Source organism: Pinus tabuliformis, chromosome 9 (genome assembly GCF_031772625.1).
Source record: "Pinus tabuliformis cultivar Carrire ecotype Pingquan chromosome 9, CPIR1, whole genome shotgun sequence".
Classification (NCBI taxonomy): Eukaryota; Viridiplantae; Streptophyta; class Pinopsida; order Pinales; family Pinaceae; genus Pinus; species Pinus tabuliformis.
This window is the reverse complement of record NC_142307.1, coordinates 1111683086-1111704187: the sequence shown is the minus strand read 5'-3', so window position 1 is coordinate 1111704187 and position 21102 is coordinate 1111683086.

Here is a 21102-nt window from a genome sequence, read left to right as displayed (position 1 = left end):
TGTTTCCTCAAGATATTGGAGCAAGATTTTGGATGATTCGGTGCCTCATTTGTGGAAAATTACAGCTCGACACTTGAGCGTGATCTAACAATGAAGTCCAAGGGAACTGATCATTACCATTCGAGGATCTTATGGTTAAAAGAGAAATCCTAAGAATCTGTCAACACTCAGGATAACTCCATATTTAGTTTTTAATGTAGTATATAAGACATCAAGTAAAAAGATAGAGGATATTTTTTATTATTACTTTTTCACAGTATATTGCATACAACAATCTGAATTTGAGCTTTCTCAAGGTCATTGTGTAAAAGTCTTTGAAGTTAATGAATTTGTGCAAGATCTTACCTTAGTCCTCAGTATCGAATTTATCTAAGACAATACTCCCGCCGACTGTGGACGGAGTCAACTGAGGCTCTACTATCTGTTCTGTATTATTATTGGTTAGCTACTTTTCCACATTCACATTAGTTGTGTTTCTATTCGCTTGGCTTTTCTTTCATGGTGGATAATCGATTGAATTTTGTATCTTGTAATTCTATTATGCATCTCCTAAAATTTTCTATTGGATTATGAAACATGAATGTAAGGTTTGATTCTGTGAATTCCATAAGTCATCTTTAAGAAGTAATACTTTTAAGCATTTGTGTGATTTACTAGCCTTCCTTATTTATAACATTTTTTGAAGGATAGATAGAATGGTTGATGAATTAAAATAGTATTCGTTCATAAGATTGTAATTGTAGGATTAGTTATTTACTATAATCATTTGTCTCTACAGCGATGGAATTAGGTTGATTTTTAATGTAACTTTTCTGTAGCAATAATTTGACACTCTTTCATAATATAATAATCTATTCTTGCATATATTGTGTTGATAGCCTTGAAATAAGAGATGAATCCAAAGTTGATAAGATTAATGAAGAAAGGATTAAGTTGATTTTAAATAGTCATCTTAGTGCCCAATAGAGACTGTCCCTGGGTTGATGAGTGACCAATTCCTCAGACATATTGATGGATGTTTTTATGGTTTACTTGAAATTCATAGAACACTCAAATATCAATATAGTTTAGAAGAGATTCGATTCGTAAACTCACATAGGAGAGGAAATCCAACAATTTGATGTAAATGATTACTCACATAAGTGTCAATATTAGATTCATTATGGCCAACATTATTTGAATCCATAGCTTATCAGTCATTTTAGTGTATATGATAGAAGAGATAAGTAGAATATAAATTCAAAACACTAGGCTTAAATTCTATGAATCTGATGCATCAAAAGTTTGAATAAAATGGAATAGGAGGAGATGTTGATGGGATGAAAAGATACATGGAGCGCATTTAAAGATCTGGTTTTCATATCAATATAGGAGTCATTCATCAACACTTGATTCAAATGAATCCATAAATTCATGAAAAAGCATCCAACATCTACTATTTCATGCAATATGAGAAGAATATTGAACACATATGAAACACATAGAAAATAATACATACTGCAAACTCAAATGAGTTGGAATCACCAAAACAATTGTATTAATCTTCCATGGAGTATACATTTATCAAAATTTTATAGAATTTCTCCTTTTGGAAAAAAAAAGACATCAAAATTCTAAACCTTTGTTCAATATCATAAAATCATTCTTATAGGGCAACAGATGGAGAACCCATTACAAAGAATATTCCTTCTTGATTTCATTATAATGAATAATTGTGTCAAAACCTCAGCGTGCTCCATGGAACAAATCTACTAACTGAATACTAACAGATTGATTAAAATAAAATATTTACATAAGAGATGAAAACTAAAGTGTTGCAATTGACATGATCAAAAATATCTTCAATCGTGATAGGCCGGTGGTGGATGATGCATTAAGGTATTAGTGATTTTGAGCATAGGAGGATTGATGAATTGTTTGCATCACTACCACAATACTAAACATGGTTGGGCGACAACGATTAGATAATGGAGGGTGGAATTATAGGGGGGACACTTGACAAAATGGGATTGGATGAGGCCATGAAATAGGTGGACATGAGCAGGGCCACTGGGTTTCCAGTTACCATTAAAATCATGATTACTTGAGAAAGGCCATAGCAAGTTGGCTCACTTCGCATGTTGTCCCCACCACCCTCCGACGGATCCGCTGATAGATGGGTGGACCCTGCACGCCACCACCCGAATAGATCTGGACTGTCAGATTAAGTTCTAGCTTTTCAACTCTAGGGGTTTCAATTCAGTTATCTTTCATGCAAGTTAACCCTCAGATATGATCCCAGGGGTGGTCGATTAGAGATGGATAACTATCTGTCTGAAAACTGTCTGATCTTTAACCGATCATCATGCCTTCATAAATTATTTTGTTAGCCTTTTTTTGCTACACGATTAAGAGACTTATGGTTACCATTTTGCATCTCCAGTCCTTCCACCTGAGTACTCGGCTATGATATTTCCCTCCATCGATGATTTAACCAATTTTGATTTCAAAGCCATACTGATGGCTCTTCATTTCCTTGGAAAACCTAATAGGGGTGAAAACATTTGCTCCAACTCGGAAAATGTGTTCGATGTAATGCACTGAGAACCTGTAGCTTAGCACCTTACTCCTTAGGCATGGAGTCATTTTATTAAAAACCTTTCTAAAAAAAAAATAGATAATAAAAAACTCAAAGGAGTGTTAGTGATTTACAAATATCTCACTGATATTTACAATTACTGAGGGAAGTACCTTTAGTTTTGAAAGTAAAACTTGAGAAACTACCCATTGACGGACAACTCAAGAACTTCACCTTCTAAGTTTTTTAGTAGGAACGTATTGTTCCCCTTTAATTTCGTGATCCTGAAAGGTTTGAACCATAAAGTGTTAAATTTTCCATGTTTCCCTTTGTCTTCCCTACTGACATCCCATCTTAAAATAAATCCTCAGGCTGGAGATGTTTTTCTTTTGCCTTCCTATCAAACAAGGACTTCATTTTTTCTTGATAACTGATCAATTTATGATTCACTTGCTCTCTACTCTCTTGAAGTTCTACTAGCTAATTTATCCTTTTGGTCAAAGTGTTAGGCTCTTCATCAATGTCTTGTAAGATTCTAGAATCAGGCATAGCAAGCTATAAGTGGAAAATTAAACCCTTCCATAAACCAACTAAAAAGGAAATTTGTCAGTGGATCTCTTAGTGGTAACCCTGTTCGACCATAGGGGAAATTTCAGCAATGAGCCCCAATTTGTCTTGTTTTATACTATCATTTTCTTCAAGATACTTACTAATGTTTTATTTGAAGACTCAACTAATTCATTTCCATTTGGCTATTATGCGGTGGAGTAACCTACCATGATGTTGTAACTATGAAAAAAATTAATGAATTTTGTTGACTTAAACAACTAATCATTTTCGGTCACAATCTTTTTGGGGATGTCAAACATGGCAAGGATGTTTTCCTCCAAGAATTTAATGACTACAACATCAACTGCACTCTTGGCAGGGGTTGCTTCCACCTACTTAGTGAAGTAGTCAGTAGCTGTAAGTATCCATATGTGTTGTCCGTTGGAGAATGGGTGTATTTCTACAATGAAGTCTAACCCCCATTGCATGAAGGGTTCTTCAACAAAAAATGGGTTAGAGGAAATGTTGCTAGTTTCTATTTCTCGACAAGCATTTGACGTTTCTCACAGGCCCAAACATAAGCATGAACATATCTAAACAATTTTGGTTAATAAAAACCTGCTTTGAGTATTTTGTGTGTTGTATCCCTCCAACTATAATGTCCATTACAAACACAACCATGGAATGCATCCATCACCTTACGAATTTCCTCAACCAAACATAAAAGAAGAATCCCAACAGGGTCTTTCATGTATAATTGGCGGGTTTAGATTAAAAAAATTTGGGTTTGTAGTATCAAAGCCCTATACTTAACCTTATCAAAGTTCATTAGGCACCTTAAAAAGAGAAAAGAGTGAATTGTGTCCTTATACCAGCATGACACTATATACTTCATCTTGATTTTCTAGATTGTTTCTTCTACCTCTTGTTGTTGCCCCATGTTTCCATCTTCTCTATCTATTTCAGTGAATAAGTTTATGGCTAATGCTCAAAAATTTGTTTCTGATAGAATATTAGCTAGCCCTTTCCCTTTGATGATCTTAGTGGGATTGATATCCATGTCATACTCCTATATTTTAGAAATCCATTTGCATCTTTTTCCCTCACTATCTCCTTGTACTAGAATGCCTTTCATGGCTACTGTAGAAACATAAGCAATTATGTTGGATTGCAGAACATAGATTTTGAAACCCTTTAGGGATTTGAATAAGGCATAAGCTTGCCTTTCTAGGATGTTATACTTTAGCTCAACTTCTCGCAGCACTTGACTAAAGAAGGTTATTGATTTCTCGTGTCCTCCATAATTTTCTACAATAAGACAATAGTCACTATATCAGGAGAAGCAAAATAAAATATATAAAATGGTTTCGAATAATTTGGGCTGACTAGCATAGGAGATTTTACAAAATCCATTTAAATTATGAGAAGGATCGTTGAGACTTTGAATTCCATTTTACTTCATTATCCTTCTTCAACATTTCTATAATCTCTTTTACTATCTCAACATAGTTTGGTATGAATCTCGTCAAGAAGTTGTTTCTCCCTATAAAAACCTAAACCTCTTTCTTATTCCTTGGTAAAGGAATCCTGTTTATGGATTCACCTCTTCAGATCAATCTTCAACCCCTCTTCTCCCACTATGTGCCCTAATATATTTCCTTAACTTAGAGAAAATTGAGTTTTTTTTAGGATTCATGGACAAGCCATACTTTCTACTTTTCTCAAAATTGAGTCATAGGTGTTCAATTTTCTCTTCATCTATTTTTGAGAAGACAGTAGTTTCATCCAAGTAAATTACTAAAAACATTCCCTCTTCTCCCACAAATTCTATATCCATTTATCTTTGAAAAATGGCTCCTGCATTTATGAAACCAAATGGAATAATGGAATACATGAAGGTCTCCTAGGGCATGGTTAATGTAGTTTTCTTTTGATCTTGAAGATGCAAATCCACCTAATTTTATCTACAAAATCCATCCATCATAGACATCCAGTGTGACCCCACTACCTTCTGTAAAATCTAATCCATTTTAGGCAACAACTAATTGTATTTTAATGAGGTTTTGTTAATATTCGTGAACTCCACACACAACCTTATCTCTTCATTATATTTTGTAACAGAAACCAAATTCACTACGGTTATAGGTCTATTTGGGTACATCACTCCCAACATTGAGATCAATACAATTAGGGCTCATCAAACCCTAATTCAATTGTTACATTCCCTAGACAAGTCATCGCATTGAATGCTTCCATCCATGAAACTTTCCTAGCTTGAAGCCGTGATGAAATGCCTGCTTGGGACACCAGCGTAGTCTTGGTTAGGGGAGACTACACTAAAAAATAGGAAGGCCCATTCAAGCCCGCCCTACAATGCACTTAGGCCCAATTTGACATGCACTGGGCGAGATTGAGCAAAATTTGCATAGTGTTGTAGGAATATTCCTTCATTCTAGATCATTCTAGAAGGATCCCACCTCTTATATCCTCCTATGAGCTCAAATTTGGATAGGTTAAGGGTCAATTAACCTCCTATCCTCTCATCCCTTGCTCCATGGAAACTAATTCCAAGTTTGGAAGTCCATTCAATACCCTTATTTATGACAAAACGACCTCCATTTCCCTATAAATTGAGCACTCATCATAGTGAGAAAGGGGGCTAGAACTTGAATATTGTAGAGAAATTTTGTTGGTTTGAGATTTGATTTCATCTCAAGAAATGTTATGCTGCTGGATTGGTGTGGTTTTCATGTGGCGAGGGTTGGACTGAAGCTGGAGGAGTGAAAGAGGATCGAACTTTATTGGGTGAAACTCTTCCTTCTACATTAATAAAGTGTTTATTCCTTTTCTCATATTCTTGTTCATATCTATAATGATTATGTGTTTCAATGTCTTCAATTCCATTGGTTTATAGTAGATAGATCATGTATACTTTGATCGTTGTTGTTTCTATTTCTGTTGACACATGTACCAATTGAGCGGATTTAGTTCAATTGGGAGCGATGAGAGAAATTCAAAGGGGATTAAGGAAGCGAAAGACTAGAAATAAGTTCCTTAATCTCATCTATATACTATAGGAAAAGGCTAAACTAGTTTCTTTATGTTGTTTTAGGTGTAGCTACCCACCTAGGGAAAATGTGTTTATCCATCGATTCAAATTCCATATAAAAATTTTGCGACCATACTGGGGAACAAATGTTGTTCCTGGTAGCTTACCCTCGTCATATTACACCCTAGTAGACTTTTCTTGACTTCATTGATCTTATTTCAGTCTTTTTGAAGTGTTTTTGGTCCAAAAGTGTGCTTTAATGTCTCTTGATTTGACTCTCTAGCAGCATCGCAATGTTGGTCTTGACACAGTGCACTGCATAGCAACCCTAGCTTAGAGATAGTGCACTGCAGTGCACTGTCTCCCACTCTAGTCTGTGATGATCCCTCTTATGCTTAAAAACCACCTTTGGCTTGATTTTTCCAAAGTTGCTTTTGTTTTTGTTTGTTGAAAGATCAACGTTTCTTATGGTTCTGAAATCAATTTGTATTTCTCCTCCTAGCCCTACTTTGACGTTGATTGTTTAGTGTTTCTTAAGTGATTTCTTTATCATTATCGATTCATTGTCAAAGTTAGCTTATAGTCGATTGATATTTTCTGAAAGGGACGTGTTGTAAAGTCTTTATTTCTTTTAAAAAGGCACTGTGGTAAAGCCTTCACTTCTTGCGAAAAGTATTGATTGATTGTTTGTGCACTTAGTTTCCTTTTGTTCATCTAAACATTAAGGGAAATGAAAAGAAAAACTTTAATTATGCATTTAGAGGTTTGTGTGTGCTTGTTGGAATAGTATAGGGAAAGTTGCATTAGATGTGCTCTATTCTCTTTGATTAAACATTCTGATTACTCTATCTCTTGTAGTTAAGGTTTTCATTGTTCAAATAAAATGAAAAGAATGTTTCTCATCATAGTTGCATTCTAGGTATTTCAAAGAAATCATGCGGTGAACCTGACAGATAAACTCCTAAACAAGATCATATTAAAAGTTATCTCAATTAACCTAATGGAGCATTGTAACTTAACACATAACATTTAGAGTTTCTAGGCTAGAGACATGTTCTGGCATCATAAAATATAGCAACTGTCATTAATTGTTTGCGATACATTCTGAGTGTGATACCTCATTCCATGTACATAATTATATCATAGCTCATCCATGTACCTTTGGGTATATAGGGTGGTGTTATAGTACGAAAATCATAAGGGAATTCTCTCGCTGTGTAGTTTCTTATTAGACAACACTAACATGGATTGGACCTCCACATAGTTTCGGTTATATATGGGAGGACTACATTAGGTTACAATCCATCCTTAGGTAACTGAGTCGGCCACCTTGTACACTGTGATAAACCGAACACAACATTCGGGGAGATTGCCTGCATGTATGTTAAGTCCTTGGTTTACTGTGGCAGTATATTGCAGTTAGCAATTGATTGGTAATCCTTTTGCCTAGATTACCCTCTTTTTGTTGATTTCATTTTGTAATAAAATCAATCAACAATTGTGGAGGGACATCAACCTTTACCCTGTCGTTTGTGGAAGACAGTGAGTAAAATGCCTTTACCCCCTGAAGCTACACCTAGCCAACAAAAGTGGTCTCGTTTAATTGAGTCTAGTACATCACAAACTTCTAGTTCTTCATCTAAATTACCAGAGTCACCTATACCGGTAAGTACTATGACCCCATTTACTCCTACAATTACTAGTACATTTGCTACTGAAGTGGAACCTTAACAATTACCCGAGGACACTAAAAATGAACTTAGTGAAATGGTAACTCAAGTTGTCAAATAAGAATTTGATCCTCAACCCAAAGTTTTTCAACAAGAAATTACTTCTAAAGTTCAATCTGTTCAACCAGAAGTTGATCTTGAACCTATCTTAGTTCAACCAGAACTTATTCAAGAAGCTCAACCTGAACCCATTTTTCTTTTACCAGAACACTTGGATCTTGAAGTTGAACAATCAGAAGTTGTTCCCATACCAGAAGATGATCGACTGGATTATCCTCAAACATCTGTAACTATTGATACTTCCCCCTTACTGTAGAGTGAAACATCGGAAATCTATTATGGACCTGATAGTGAAATCCTTCCACCTATTTTGATTTCTATTGAAGAGGAATCTGAAGAAGAAACACCCATAACTCCAATTCATTTTGAACCCGGGCTTTATCTTTATCCTTATACTCCTCATTTTACTGCTCCTTTTTATCCTGTTTACTTCCAAACTCTGTTGATTCATTAGGAAATTTATTGGGTCATTTGACTATGGCTGAATGAACATCCCAGAATGTACCATCTGTTACAACTGTGGAAAAATCTACGTCACTACTTCTTCGATGTTTACCACAACACCCAAGTCACATTTCTATGGTGTTTTGTCCATCCACTGGGTTACCAATCTTTATCTGGAACTCACTCAAGCATTCCTTCTAGTCCATGGTCTTCACCCATGTCGTCCATAGGAATTTTACCTGGTTCTTCACTTACGAATACTGAACAGTTTGATCCATCAAGTCAATATCAAGTTGGTCAATTTGGTTACCATCCAATGTATCCATTTTACACTAGATTACCTCCATATGGAGAACAATATGCCCAATATACTTATCCTCCATTTTCTGCAGGGAAACCATATCGCAGTATACCGTCGTCTTTAGGTTGGCCTGGAGTGATTTTTTGTCAGTGGAAACCTACAATGCTCATTTGACCATGGCTTGTGAATCCATCACAATCAATGCAATTCATTTCATCCATACCTACTACGCCTGTCCTTGCAACTTTACCATAGTCGAAATCTTAGTTAATTGTATCTTAACCTTTGTAAGATCGCTCTTCAACCTCTGATCCTCAAGTTTCAAGTCTACAAACTCAGTCTGCTCCGACCATTCTATAATACTCATTTCTGCTTGGAATCCAACAACCTGAGGCCAATTTACCATTTATTGGAATGACTCAGACTTATATTGGTTTAATTTTTTCACAACCTTGTCAAACTTACATTGGTGGGCAACAACCGTTACATCAACAACCATGGCACCCACAATATCAACAACAATAATTCCAATAATACCAAACTTATCCTGGACTTGGTAAACAAGCTTATGCTAGGTTTGGTCAACAACAAGTTTACCCAGGTCATGGTCAACAAGCCTATGCTGCGTTTGGACATCAACAAATTTATCCTGATGCCCAAGAACCACCTTATACCAAATTCGCTCAACAAACTTACCCCTATGACGGTTACCATCAGTAGATTCCTTATGCTAGTATGCAAAGGCCTATTGCCCAAGAAATTCCATATTACCCTGATTATGTGCAACCTAACCTAAATCGAGAGTTGCCTTTTGTCACAACACTTGAATTACTGGATTTAAATAAGCTTACCAATGATCCCATTCTTTATGCACCTTGGTGGGCGGTGATTCCTCATAAATTGCCTTTTGATATTCCTAAGTTCAATGGAAACCTAGGAGAATATCCTTCCAACCATGTTATGACTTCTCATTTATGGTTTTCATCCAACTCCCTGTATCATGGTTTAGTTAGACTACGTCTTTTCCAGTAAATGCTTACTGGTACGGTTGCAAAGTGGTATCTTAAATTACCACGAGCTTCACTTCACAACTTTACATCATTAGCCACCACATTTTTAACCCACTTCAAGTTACCCATCAGATATGAAACTTGAACGGAATTGTTGACCAACTTTAAGCAGGCCATTGCTACTCACATTTCTGATCATATTCATGAGTGGTGTTTTCATCGTCGAATGGTCAGAATTTTTTTTCCTAATTAGCATTTAGCTGAGTGGTTTATCAAATCCTTGTTGCCATCTATCATCGAGGATGTGGCTAATGGAGGAGTTGTTACTGAAGAGCAAGTAATTGCTCATGCCCAATACTTAGACTTGATTTATACCCAGTCTGGCATGCTCTATGACAAAATTCTTAATGCACCTAGACCAACTTTTACTGTTCCACCACCTCCATATAGTAAGGTCTCTCATGCCATTGATGCTGTGATTGGTTCTTCATGAACACAAATAGCAGGTAGACCATATGGTCAAACACTTTCTATTTCCAATCAAACTTCTAGTGCATCTAATAATACTCTTGCTTCCGAAATAAATGTCGTGTCATCTGACAAAGGTAAAATGAAAAGAAACCTGGAAGCAAGAAGAAGGGGAAAGATAAAAAGAAACAAAATCCCCCCCCCCCCCCCTTTAAGAGAAATCATATGATTCCTCTTCTCCAGCTAGGAAGCCTCGTTATCCATGTTTAATATGTAATGAGGAGAATTTTATGAGAGACTGTCCTCACCTCTCTGAAGTCTCAAAACTTCTTAAGACTTCTATTGCATCCACTATGTTGACAGACCCTTTTCCAAATCTAGAAACTCATTTGGTTGCTACAAATCATGCTTCCACTTCACAAGTGCTTATTCTATCCACCACTAAGCCTAAAATTTATGTTTTGGTGACTACACGAAGTAAAGATTACGGTAATCCATTGTCGTCATCAAATAATGAGGCTACAGATCAACCAAATACTTCGAATTCGACTTCGTCGGATCCCATTCCATTTCCGATTGCACCAGAGTTAACAATAAAACCACCTAAGGGAGTTGTACATAAATCTACATTCAACCCTCAAGCTCTAGCTGCACAAAAGTATAACATAGTAGAAGATCTGGCTCAGTCACCTTCTGCTATGTCGATGCTTGAGGTGCTTCAGAATTATCCCTCCCAAAAGTAGGCTTCATTGTCAGGAAATGGTAGAATTGATCCAATAGATTCCAATCTTGTGGTTTTTAACCATGTGGGTTATATGCCACAATTACTGGCTCAATTAGCTTTCTTGATCCAAGTAAAGGATTTGAATAAATTTTTTCACTGAACCACTGTTGATGAGGGTGCATCTACTTGTATCATGTCAATGAATTGCTGGAAAACACTTGGCTCACCTCCTTTGTCATGATCACCTACAGCCTTAAAAGCTTTTAACGGTCACACTTATACTCCTTGTGGAATTTTCAGTAACTTGCAGATAGAATTAGGGGGAAAAACTGTAACTGTTGAAGTTGCGGTCATTGATGGACCCCTTGACTACAAAATTTTACTAGGAAGACAACGGGTTTATGCTATGGCTACTGTGGCTTCAACATACTTTCGTATGATCGCTTTCACTCATAAAGGCATAATCACATCAATTGATCAACTTGGCTTCTTCACCTCTAGCTCACATGCTACTAGAAGCATTTCGTTAGTGCATGGACCCCTAATATCTCTTCAAAACATTGGAGTAGGTCTCTTAAAAGATTCTTCCCTAATGGGTACCTTTTTGCTACTTTCACCTTCAAAAATGGTGGAAGTTGATAAAGTTGAGACTTGTGACATGATATCTTCCACTTCATATGATTCATGGAAGATTTTCAATAATTCTGAGGTCAATATGCATAATGAAACCATGTCGCTAAGCCCCATTGAGCTTGCATAGCAATCAATCTTTCTGGCTTGTGCGACAAACCCAAATCCAATTGTATGGGTTGATCGTTCATTAGATATGGTATTTCCTCTAATCCTTTTTCATGTATATTTTCTACTGATGAAGGAATCATTTAATCAATGATGATAGAAGAAGAACCATGGGAAGATTATCATCATCAATCCCATCTTCTAGATCACATAGAAGATGTTTCAAATGAACCAAATCACCTTTCAATTGTTGATTTCCTTTCGAATTTTGTATTTATAGACACATTCGATTCCAAACGAAACTTGTCAAACATTGAAGAAACCATTTCTATCAATATTTTGACCAAACTTGGAATTGTCGAAAACATCCATGTTGGAAAATATTGTTCTCCATTAGAACTTGAAACTTACCATGCTCTTTTTCGTTAATTTCGTGATATATTTGCTTGGTCATATGAGGAAATGCGAGGTATCGATTCTAGTATAGTTGAACATGAGATTAAAATGTATCTTGATGTCAAACCGGTACAACAGTGGCTCCATCCTATTCATTCAAAGAAGGCTACTACCATTAAAGCAAAAATTGAAAAGCTTTTGCGTGCTAGTTTCATATACCCCGTTCCTCTTACCAATTGGGTTTTAAATATTGTTCCTCACATGAGGAAACAAGGAACAATATCAGTGTGTTTTGATTATAGGGATGTTAATAACACTTGTCCAAAAGACAACTATCCCACTCGCTTTATCGACCAGATAATTGATGACTATGATGGATGTGAACTGTTCTCATTTATGCATGGCTTTTCTGGCTATAATCAGATCAATATCTGCCCAGAAGACCAATATAAAGCTACTTTTATTTGTCATTAGGGCACATTCACATATAGGAAACTCCATTTTGGTTTGAATAATGTTAGGGCAACTTTTCAGAGGGCAATGAATTATGCCTTCCACGACATCAAACACATTGTTCAAACCTATCTAGATGATTTACCTGCTCATTCACAAAAACAAATTGATCACCCGCAACATCTGAGAGACATCTTTTTATGGTGGTGACACTACAAAATTCAACTTAATCCACATAAGTGTGTGTTTTTTGTTGGTTCTGGTCATTTGTTTGGTTCCGCAGTGTCTAAAGAAGGAATTTGACTCAACCCTTTGAATATTAAGGCAATTCTTGATCTACCTCCACCTTCCAATTTACTATAGTTATAGAGATTCCAATGGAAATCTAACTTTCTAAGGAGGTTCATTCCCAACTACACTGAAATGGCTAAAGGATTTACTCATCTTTTGAAAAACAAGATTCCCTTTCATTGGGACCAGGTTGTGCAAGCTTCCTTTGATGCTCTCAAAGATACCTTGATTTGAGCATCATTAATGTATGCCCCTAATTATCAAAATGACTATTTCCTATATCTCACCACTGCAGATACAACCATTGCTATGGTTTTAGTCCAAGAAGAAGATGGGATAGAACATCCGGTCTATTATTTGAGTTACAATCTCAATGATACAAAATTTAAGTACTCTTATGTCGAAAAGTTAACTTTGATTACTGTTCAAGCTGTACATATATTTCACCACTATATCCTACTCCAAAAGACGACTGTCATTTCGGATTGCAACCCTATGACATACATCTTGTCACGTCAATTGCTGGGGGTAAATATTCGAAATGGATCGTCATTTTGTAGGAATTTGATTTGGAATTCATCAAATCCAAGTCAAAGAAATCTCTAGTTTTTGTCAAGCTTCTTTGTGACCTTCCCTCTACTGACATCGATTCAACAATGGAACCATCAATTCCGGATGAGTCTCTATTTCTGATTTCGTCATCTGACCCTTGGTATGGAGATATACTGATCTATCTACAAACCCAAACTTTCTGGCCTGATACCTCTCGCTCGCAACAACGATGTATTTGATATGAAGAAAAATATTATATGATCATTTGCGACACCCTTTACTGTCATGGTATCGATACAATTTTATGGAGGTGCCTCACACATGAGGAAACCAAGAAATTTTTGAATGATTACCATTCTGGTGCTTGTGGTGGACATTTATCCAGTTATGCTATCGCATAGAATATTCTTTGTGCTCGTTACTTTTGGCCAACTATATTCAATGATTGCATTATTGTTATTAGAAGTTATCATGCATGCGATATTTGTGACTGAAAAACCTGATTGCCACCTGCACCACTGCATCCTATCGTCACAGTTGGACCATTTTCAAAATGGTACATTGATTTCATGACATGTAACCCTACCTCCGTCGGGGGGCATGGGTATATTATTGTCGCCGTGGACTATTTTACGAAATGGGTTGAGGCCATGCCTACATTAAACAATAGTGGTGAGATGGCTGTTCTTTTTTTCTTCAACCATATGGTTGCACGGTTTGGTGTACCACAAGCTATAGTTATAGATCATGGTTTGCATTTTCACAACCATATGATGATTGAATTGACTACCAAGTTAGGACTTTCACATGATAGTTCTACTCCTTATTATCCACAAGCTAAAGGACAAGTTGAAGCCATCAACAAAATCCTTAATTGAATGCTTCAACAAATGGTAGGAGTTCATAAAAAAAAATGGCATTTAATCATGTACTCAGCTTTGCGGGCTTACTGAACCTTGGTGAGAAATTCAACTGGATTCACACCTTTTCAATTGGTGTATGGTTTGGAAGCAATCTTTCTTGTACAAAGTGAAATTTCATCATTAAAACTTGTGACTGACCTGTTACCTTACACTTCTGATGAAGAAACATGTTTCTTAGAACTCATCCATCTAGATGAAATACATGATGAAGCCGCATTGGCTAACAAAGCACATAAGAAACGAATTAAGGAACCATATGACTGAAATGTCTAGCCTTGTATTTTCTCAGAAGGAGACCTGGTCTTGCCTTATGATTAGGAAACTGATAAATTAGGAGTAGGAAAATTTGAACCATTATGGATGGGCCCCTATATTGTCAAGCGTGTTTTGGAAAAAGGTGCCTATGAGTTAGTTTATTATGATGGAATTCCATTGTCATAGCCTCGAAATGGGTTGTACTTGAAACATTACTATTCTTGATTTGCGTAGTAAAAAACGTCGTATAAATACTTTGATTGTATGTATGTGTGTGTTTCACAATGTGACTTTTAGAGTTTTGATGTGGTTGAGTAATCTGCTTTGCATTTATTGCAGATGTCAGAACCTTTGGAACCATTTGTTGGTTATGCCAATGGTGCTAGTCATAGTACGCAGAACCTATATTCTGCAGCATGGTCCATATTCACTCCAAGTGGTGAGTTAGTGAGTTTTCAAGGGATTTGTATCGGTCATTCTACGAACAAGATCACTGAGTATAACACATTAATCAAACTCCTCTCTGATTCCATTTCGCTTGGAATTCATCGAATCATCATTAGGTTGGACTCACAACTTCTCGTACTACAACATACAAATGGTTATACCATATGAAATCCAACTATTTATGTTCCTTAGAGTTTGTCTCTTGGAAAGACATTTTGATTACATGAAATATCAACACATTTCCAAGAACTTTAACACATTAACAAATTCTTTAGAAAACTATGTGTTAAATAGACATTTATAACACATGTAAAAAGTAAATTTCCAATTCATATCAATAGCTGAATATGATTGCACATAACCATATAAAAACACTGAAAGTAAAATAGTTAGATGTTTAAAGTTTTTACAAAATTTGTGTCCAAGACATGTTGGTGATTTGACCTCGAAACTCAAAATGCATATAGAAAAACATTCTAAGTAGACCTAATGATGCTCATGATTACAAGTCACAGCCTAAGCTATCATGCGCAATAGCCTCATCCAACGACTAGGTACACTAATAGTATGGCGCTATAGCCTCATCGGTAACTTCCCAATCTAGACATCTAGAATACCAAGGGTTAACCCCTCTATATGATCCTACAACTCTGCCAGTGTCTCAGTTAAATCCAAATCTTGTAGAACTGCTCTTCCGACATTTCCTTTTGTTGGTTCACCCGCTTCCTGTTGATGTCAAATTAGTTGAACAATGCCAACATCTATATGCATGAGAACATTTTTAGTTTAGTCTTAGAAACATCAAAAACAAAAAAACAAATAGAAACTTAAAAAATTAAAAACACATGGTAAAAACAATTTACCTATAACACCCCATTGAGCACCCACTGGTAATCTCAAATCTAGATCTCCACACAAGTCCATCCCTGCATATGGTTGCTCCTCGATTGCAATGCGTTTTTGACTGATCCAATTGAAGAATGTAGGAGGAAATGAGATTAATGATTGACCAGCATGTCGAGCCATCAACTCAACCCATCTCTGCATCTAAGGATCTCTAGGATTAGTCAAACTCAGTGACACATGCTGAGGTTGCATCAATGGAATTCTCTCTAAGGTAAACATGATCAAGATCAAACCATAACTAAAATTCTTCATCTTACCACTATTTACATTGGTCAGCTGCTCTTTCATCAAGGAGAGAACTGCCTCACACCAGTTGAATATAGTTGGCTCAAGGCACCCAAGCACAAACTACATGTATGATCTATTCACCAGATGTAGTGTCACACTACCAGCCAACTTTACGATAGAAAAAATGATTGTTCACAAGGGAAAATCACGAACATCCCTGATGTTTAAAATTTATTTTCCCATCATTTCTAGGCTATGTACTTGGCCGACAGAACTGTCAAATGTAGTCCCTCACAGATTCACCCCCACGGGTAGAACCTGAAATAGATATGGAGGCACTACGTCTCGATAATCCTGTAAGGAAATTTATGTAGGAGCATTCAAGCACCCTTCATTAAAATTGGAATCCAAAGCTGTGAAAAAGGAAACGTGGACAACCTTTGTAAATCAGGGAACATTTTGTTTAAAGCTAAATTGATGGAATTGATAAGGCTTGATTTAATGTAATTATCTTCCATAGAGATATTTAGGGGATTTGATTGAGCGATTGTGGGAAAAAATCATGGATCATAAATGATCCATCCCTTTGTAATTTCCTATATAAGGGAGTCTGTGTTGTGTGAAATAGAGAAAAAAAAAAGGAGGATACAATGTAGTCGCAGGGGTAATTTGTGGTTCAGGCTGTGAGGCCTTAGTCTATAATCGAATTATGTATATAATGGAAATATATGTGTTATTGTACATCTATGCGTTATCTGAGTTTTGTGTGTCTGTGTATGGTTTAAGTATTGTTCTTTACTGTAAGTTGTCAATTATGCATGTGCGAGTGTAAAGGAAGAAGTTCCTATGAAATTCGCCTTAAACGAGTATGGAAGAGATAAATGTGTTGTAACGCAATTCCACCAACAAGCGAATGAGAGATTCGTTAAAAAGGAAAAAAACAGAAGTCGTCAGATCGGTCAGATCGATAGATAATAACGATGGAAGAGGAATGGTGGAGGAAACATCATAGCTGTCCGATGAAAGAATATCCATGGTGATCGGGTGAAGCTTGCAAGAAAGTTATCTCGGCTAATAGAAGCAAGAAAATCATTAAAACGAGTTTAAACTTCAGAGCGATCATATTGTTCGTTAATGGGTGATCAGACACATATCATGTGCCAACAAGTGGGGTCATTAATTCCAAAATCAGACATGATGAGGTCTTATACAATGGGCTTAAAACCTTGTTGAGTTCCGACCATCGAGACTGTTCGTTGATTGAATGATCGAACAGTAATCACACTTGAATGTGCACGTGGGTTAACATTTCTAGCAGACCTGATAAGTTATGAACTGGGGTTTATTTGCTTTTGGGTTCCAGTCTTAAATGTTCAAAGAATACTGATGGTGATTGGTTGGGTTTTGTTGCAATTCCGCCAATTATAATGCTTTCGATATATACGTGGGCCCATAACTCACAGGTCCATGTGCTAATTTTGTAAAGATGCAACTTTTCTATATCAAAGCAGTCGAGCTGTCATCATTTTTTTGTATCAGAGTAGAAGAAGTTTCTGCATTCATAAGGAGGTATAGTTATGTTGAATATTGGCGAGTTTATGGTCTTATATTTTCATACAGATAGCGACAGAAGAAGGTGAGAACATTGCAACAACCTAGAGTATGGAGTGCTCATATGGTTCGAAAGCGTAGAGAACCAGAGGGATGCCAAAAGACTAAGCTCAGAGGAGAGAAGCTTGGTGAGGTGTCATGTAGCAAGGAGGATTTGTTACTATAGATGTTTTGTTGTAGCTCACAGAAAGATCATAAATGAAATTCCACAGAGGATGTGGGTAGAATTGCTAAGGGATGGAGAAAGCATATGACCAGGAGGTCACAAATTTTTGTGCCTTGGGAATTTGATGCGGGAGCATTCGAGCACCATTCATTAAAATCAAAATCCAAAGTTGTGAAAAAGGAAACGTGGAAAATCTTTGTAAACTAGGGAAAATTCTATTTAAATAGAGCTAACTTGATGGAATTAATAAGGATTGATTTAATGTAATTATCTGCCATAGAGAGATTTAGGGGATTTGATTGAGCAATTATTGGAGAAACTCATGGATTGTAAATGATCCCTCCCTTCGTAATTTGTTATATAAGAGAGTCTATGTTGTGTGAAACAGAGAAGAAAAAGGGAGGATACAATGTAGCCGCAGGGGTAATTTGTGGTTCGAGCTGTGACACCCTAGTCTGTAATCAAATTATGTATATAATTGAAATATATGTGTTATTGTACATCTGCAAGTTATCTGAGTTTTGTGTGTTTGTGTATGGTTTAAGTATTTTCCTTTACTGTAAGTTGTGAATTATGCGTGTGCGAGTGTAAAGGATGAAGTTCCTATGAACTTCACCTTAAACGAGTTTGGCAGAGATAAATGTGTGGTAACGTAATTCCACCAATAAGCGAATGAGAGATCTGTTAAAATGAAAAAGAATAGAGACCGTTGAATCAGCCAGAGTGATGGATAATAATGATGGAAGAGGAATGGCGGAGGAAACATCATAGCCATCTGATGAAAGAATATCCATGGTGATCACGTGGAAATTTGCAGACAAGTTATCTCAGCTAATGAACCCGAGAAAATCATTAAAATGAGTTTAAACTTTAGAGTGATCATACTATCTATTAATGGGTGATTAGATGCATATCACATGCCAACAAGTGCGGTTTTTAATTCCAAAATCGGATGCGATGAGGTCTTATACAATGGGCCTAAAACCTCTTTGAGTTCTGACCGTCAAGAGCATTCGTTGATTGAATGATCAAACGATACTCGCGCTCGAATGTGCCTGTGGGTTAACATTTCTGGAGGACCCGATAAGTTATGAATTGGGGTTTATTTCCTTTTGGGATCCGGTCTTAAATGTTCAAAGAATACCAACGGTGATTGGTCGGGTTTTCTTGTGATTCCACCAATTATAATGCTTCCGATATATACGTGGGCCCATAACCCACACGTACATGAGGTAATTTTGTAAAGATGCAGCTTTGTTGTATCAAAGAAGTTGAGCTGTCATCAAAAATAAACATCATCAATCAACATAGGGAGCACTTTGTTCCCTATATGAAAAGCCTGATCCGCTGGTTCCCATGAATGAACTAATCACTCCAATAGTTCTAGTTATTGCCTCGTACTAGAAAACCTGAAGTATTTGAGTAACCCATAGTCTCCGAGGGCCTCAATGGTACCGTGATCATTTAGGGCAACCATATCCTATTCTTCATGTTCTCTTTCACGCCAAGTAATAGCCATTCTGATCCGATCAAAGCCTGAAATCAAACCATAATTTTAGTTAGGATCCACTTCATGCAAACAACTGGAGAATTGTTAGGCAAAATAGGAGAGACAAGTTTCTCAACTACGCCTATTGTAGCCCTAGCCTTCAGATAGTGTGCTGTAGAGAAGGTACCCTTCTGCTTGGGTGCACTGCAATGCAGTTTTCGATGTGTTAGGTTGCACTGATCCTAGGGCGAGGTATATTTTCTCTAGGGACCCAGAAACCCTAAAAAAAATTGACTGCAACTGTAACAGAATGGACTTAAATGAACGATAAGAGGTAGATCTCCTACATAGTCTTGACGGTGTGAAGAATGATCCACAAAATCTCTCACAATTAGCTGCTGAAGTTCGAGGTAAAAGCTAGTTCAGAGCACAAAACTAAATGGTAAATTTCAAACGGTGAAAATGACTTCGTAAATTCTTCTTTTATGGTTCTTTCATGTTCATTAAATGGATAAACTATAGTTTTTACCTATTTTTACTAATGGAACGGGTATTTTTAATCCATTTGGTGCTTCTTTGAGCAGGTTTACAGCTGATATATTGAATTTGACGTCCATGATTGTGAATTGTAATTTTGACCACAGAGCATAGTTTTATCTCTTTTTCGAGCTCTGTTAAACATTGAAATAGGAACCCCCCTATTGTCCTCTTTAAGCTCTTTTTCAGACTCTCGAAATGTGATGAGATTGTCAAGCGCTTGTCCTTTTCATCTCGTTCACGGATTGGAAACGACATCTACTCAGTCTAAGTTTAACCCTTTTCCGGACTGAGATAGATTATTTAGGAAAAAGGAATACATTGATCGAACATGGTCAATAGGTTCTCCCTTGTATTATTTTACATTTTTTCGGACTTGAGGAACAAATTTACGAAAAAGAACCTGTGGAGTTTTCTTTCTTGTCCCTTTTCAAACTCTCTAAACATGAAAAGGATCGAGTTCTCATTGTCGTTAAACTCGTTAAAACATAAAATAGAGACAAACTTGTCCATCATGACAAGACCGAGTTTCACCTTCGCTAGACTCATTAAAACATCACATAGCGATGGATTTACTCAAAGGGTGGAATTATACTACAAGCATTTCTTAGCCTCCTCAATCTTGTTAAAAAATAAAGAGGTATTTTTCAGCAATGACATGGGAAAATGGGAAAAGGGATAAATCACTTTATGGTAGCAAGTCACTCTTGAACATGACACATTCACTTCATCTCTGTGACTATTTCGGTTGGGTTATCTGCTTGATGGTTATCATACCTATGGTCTATCACACCATCCATCACTTTGGTTTTGGGTCAATGCTACCAATTCATTCATTGTCACCAATATGTTCAAGAGAAGTCACTCAGTAAACTTCATCCTTTTCAATACTCATAAACCTGCATTTTCATGCCCACCATTCCTGTACCTTATGTCTTCCGTCACACTCTGTCTTCAAAATCATTACACTCATTTCTTGTCACTGATGGGGGATACATCAAGGCCCTTTTGCGACAAGTCACTTCTTGTCGACATCAGCACATTATCCAAGAAGTTGACATAGAAACACCCTTCCAGTACCTTAAGGCTTGCATACATCAATGGCAAGTTTCTCGCTTCCGTCGATAGGTTGACATCACTCACCTTCGACCAAAAGACTTGGTATGGTGTTCGACATCAAAACTTTTATTCACATCATGAAAAATGTATTTTAGTACC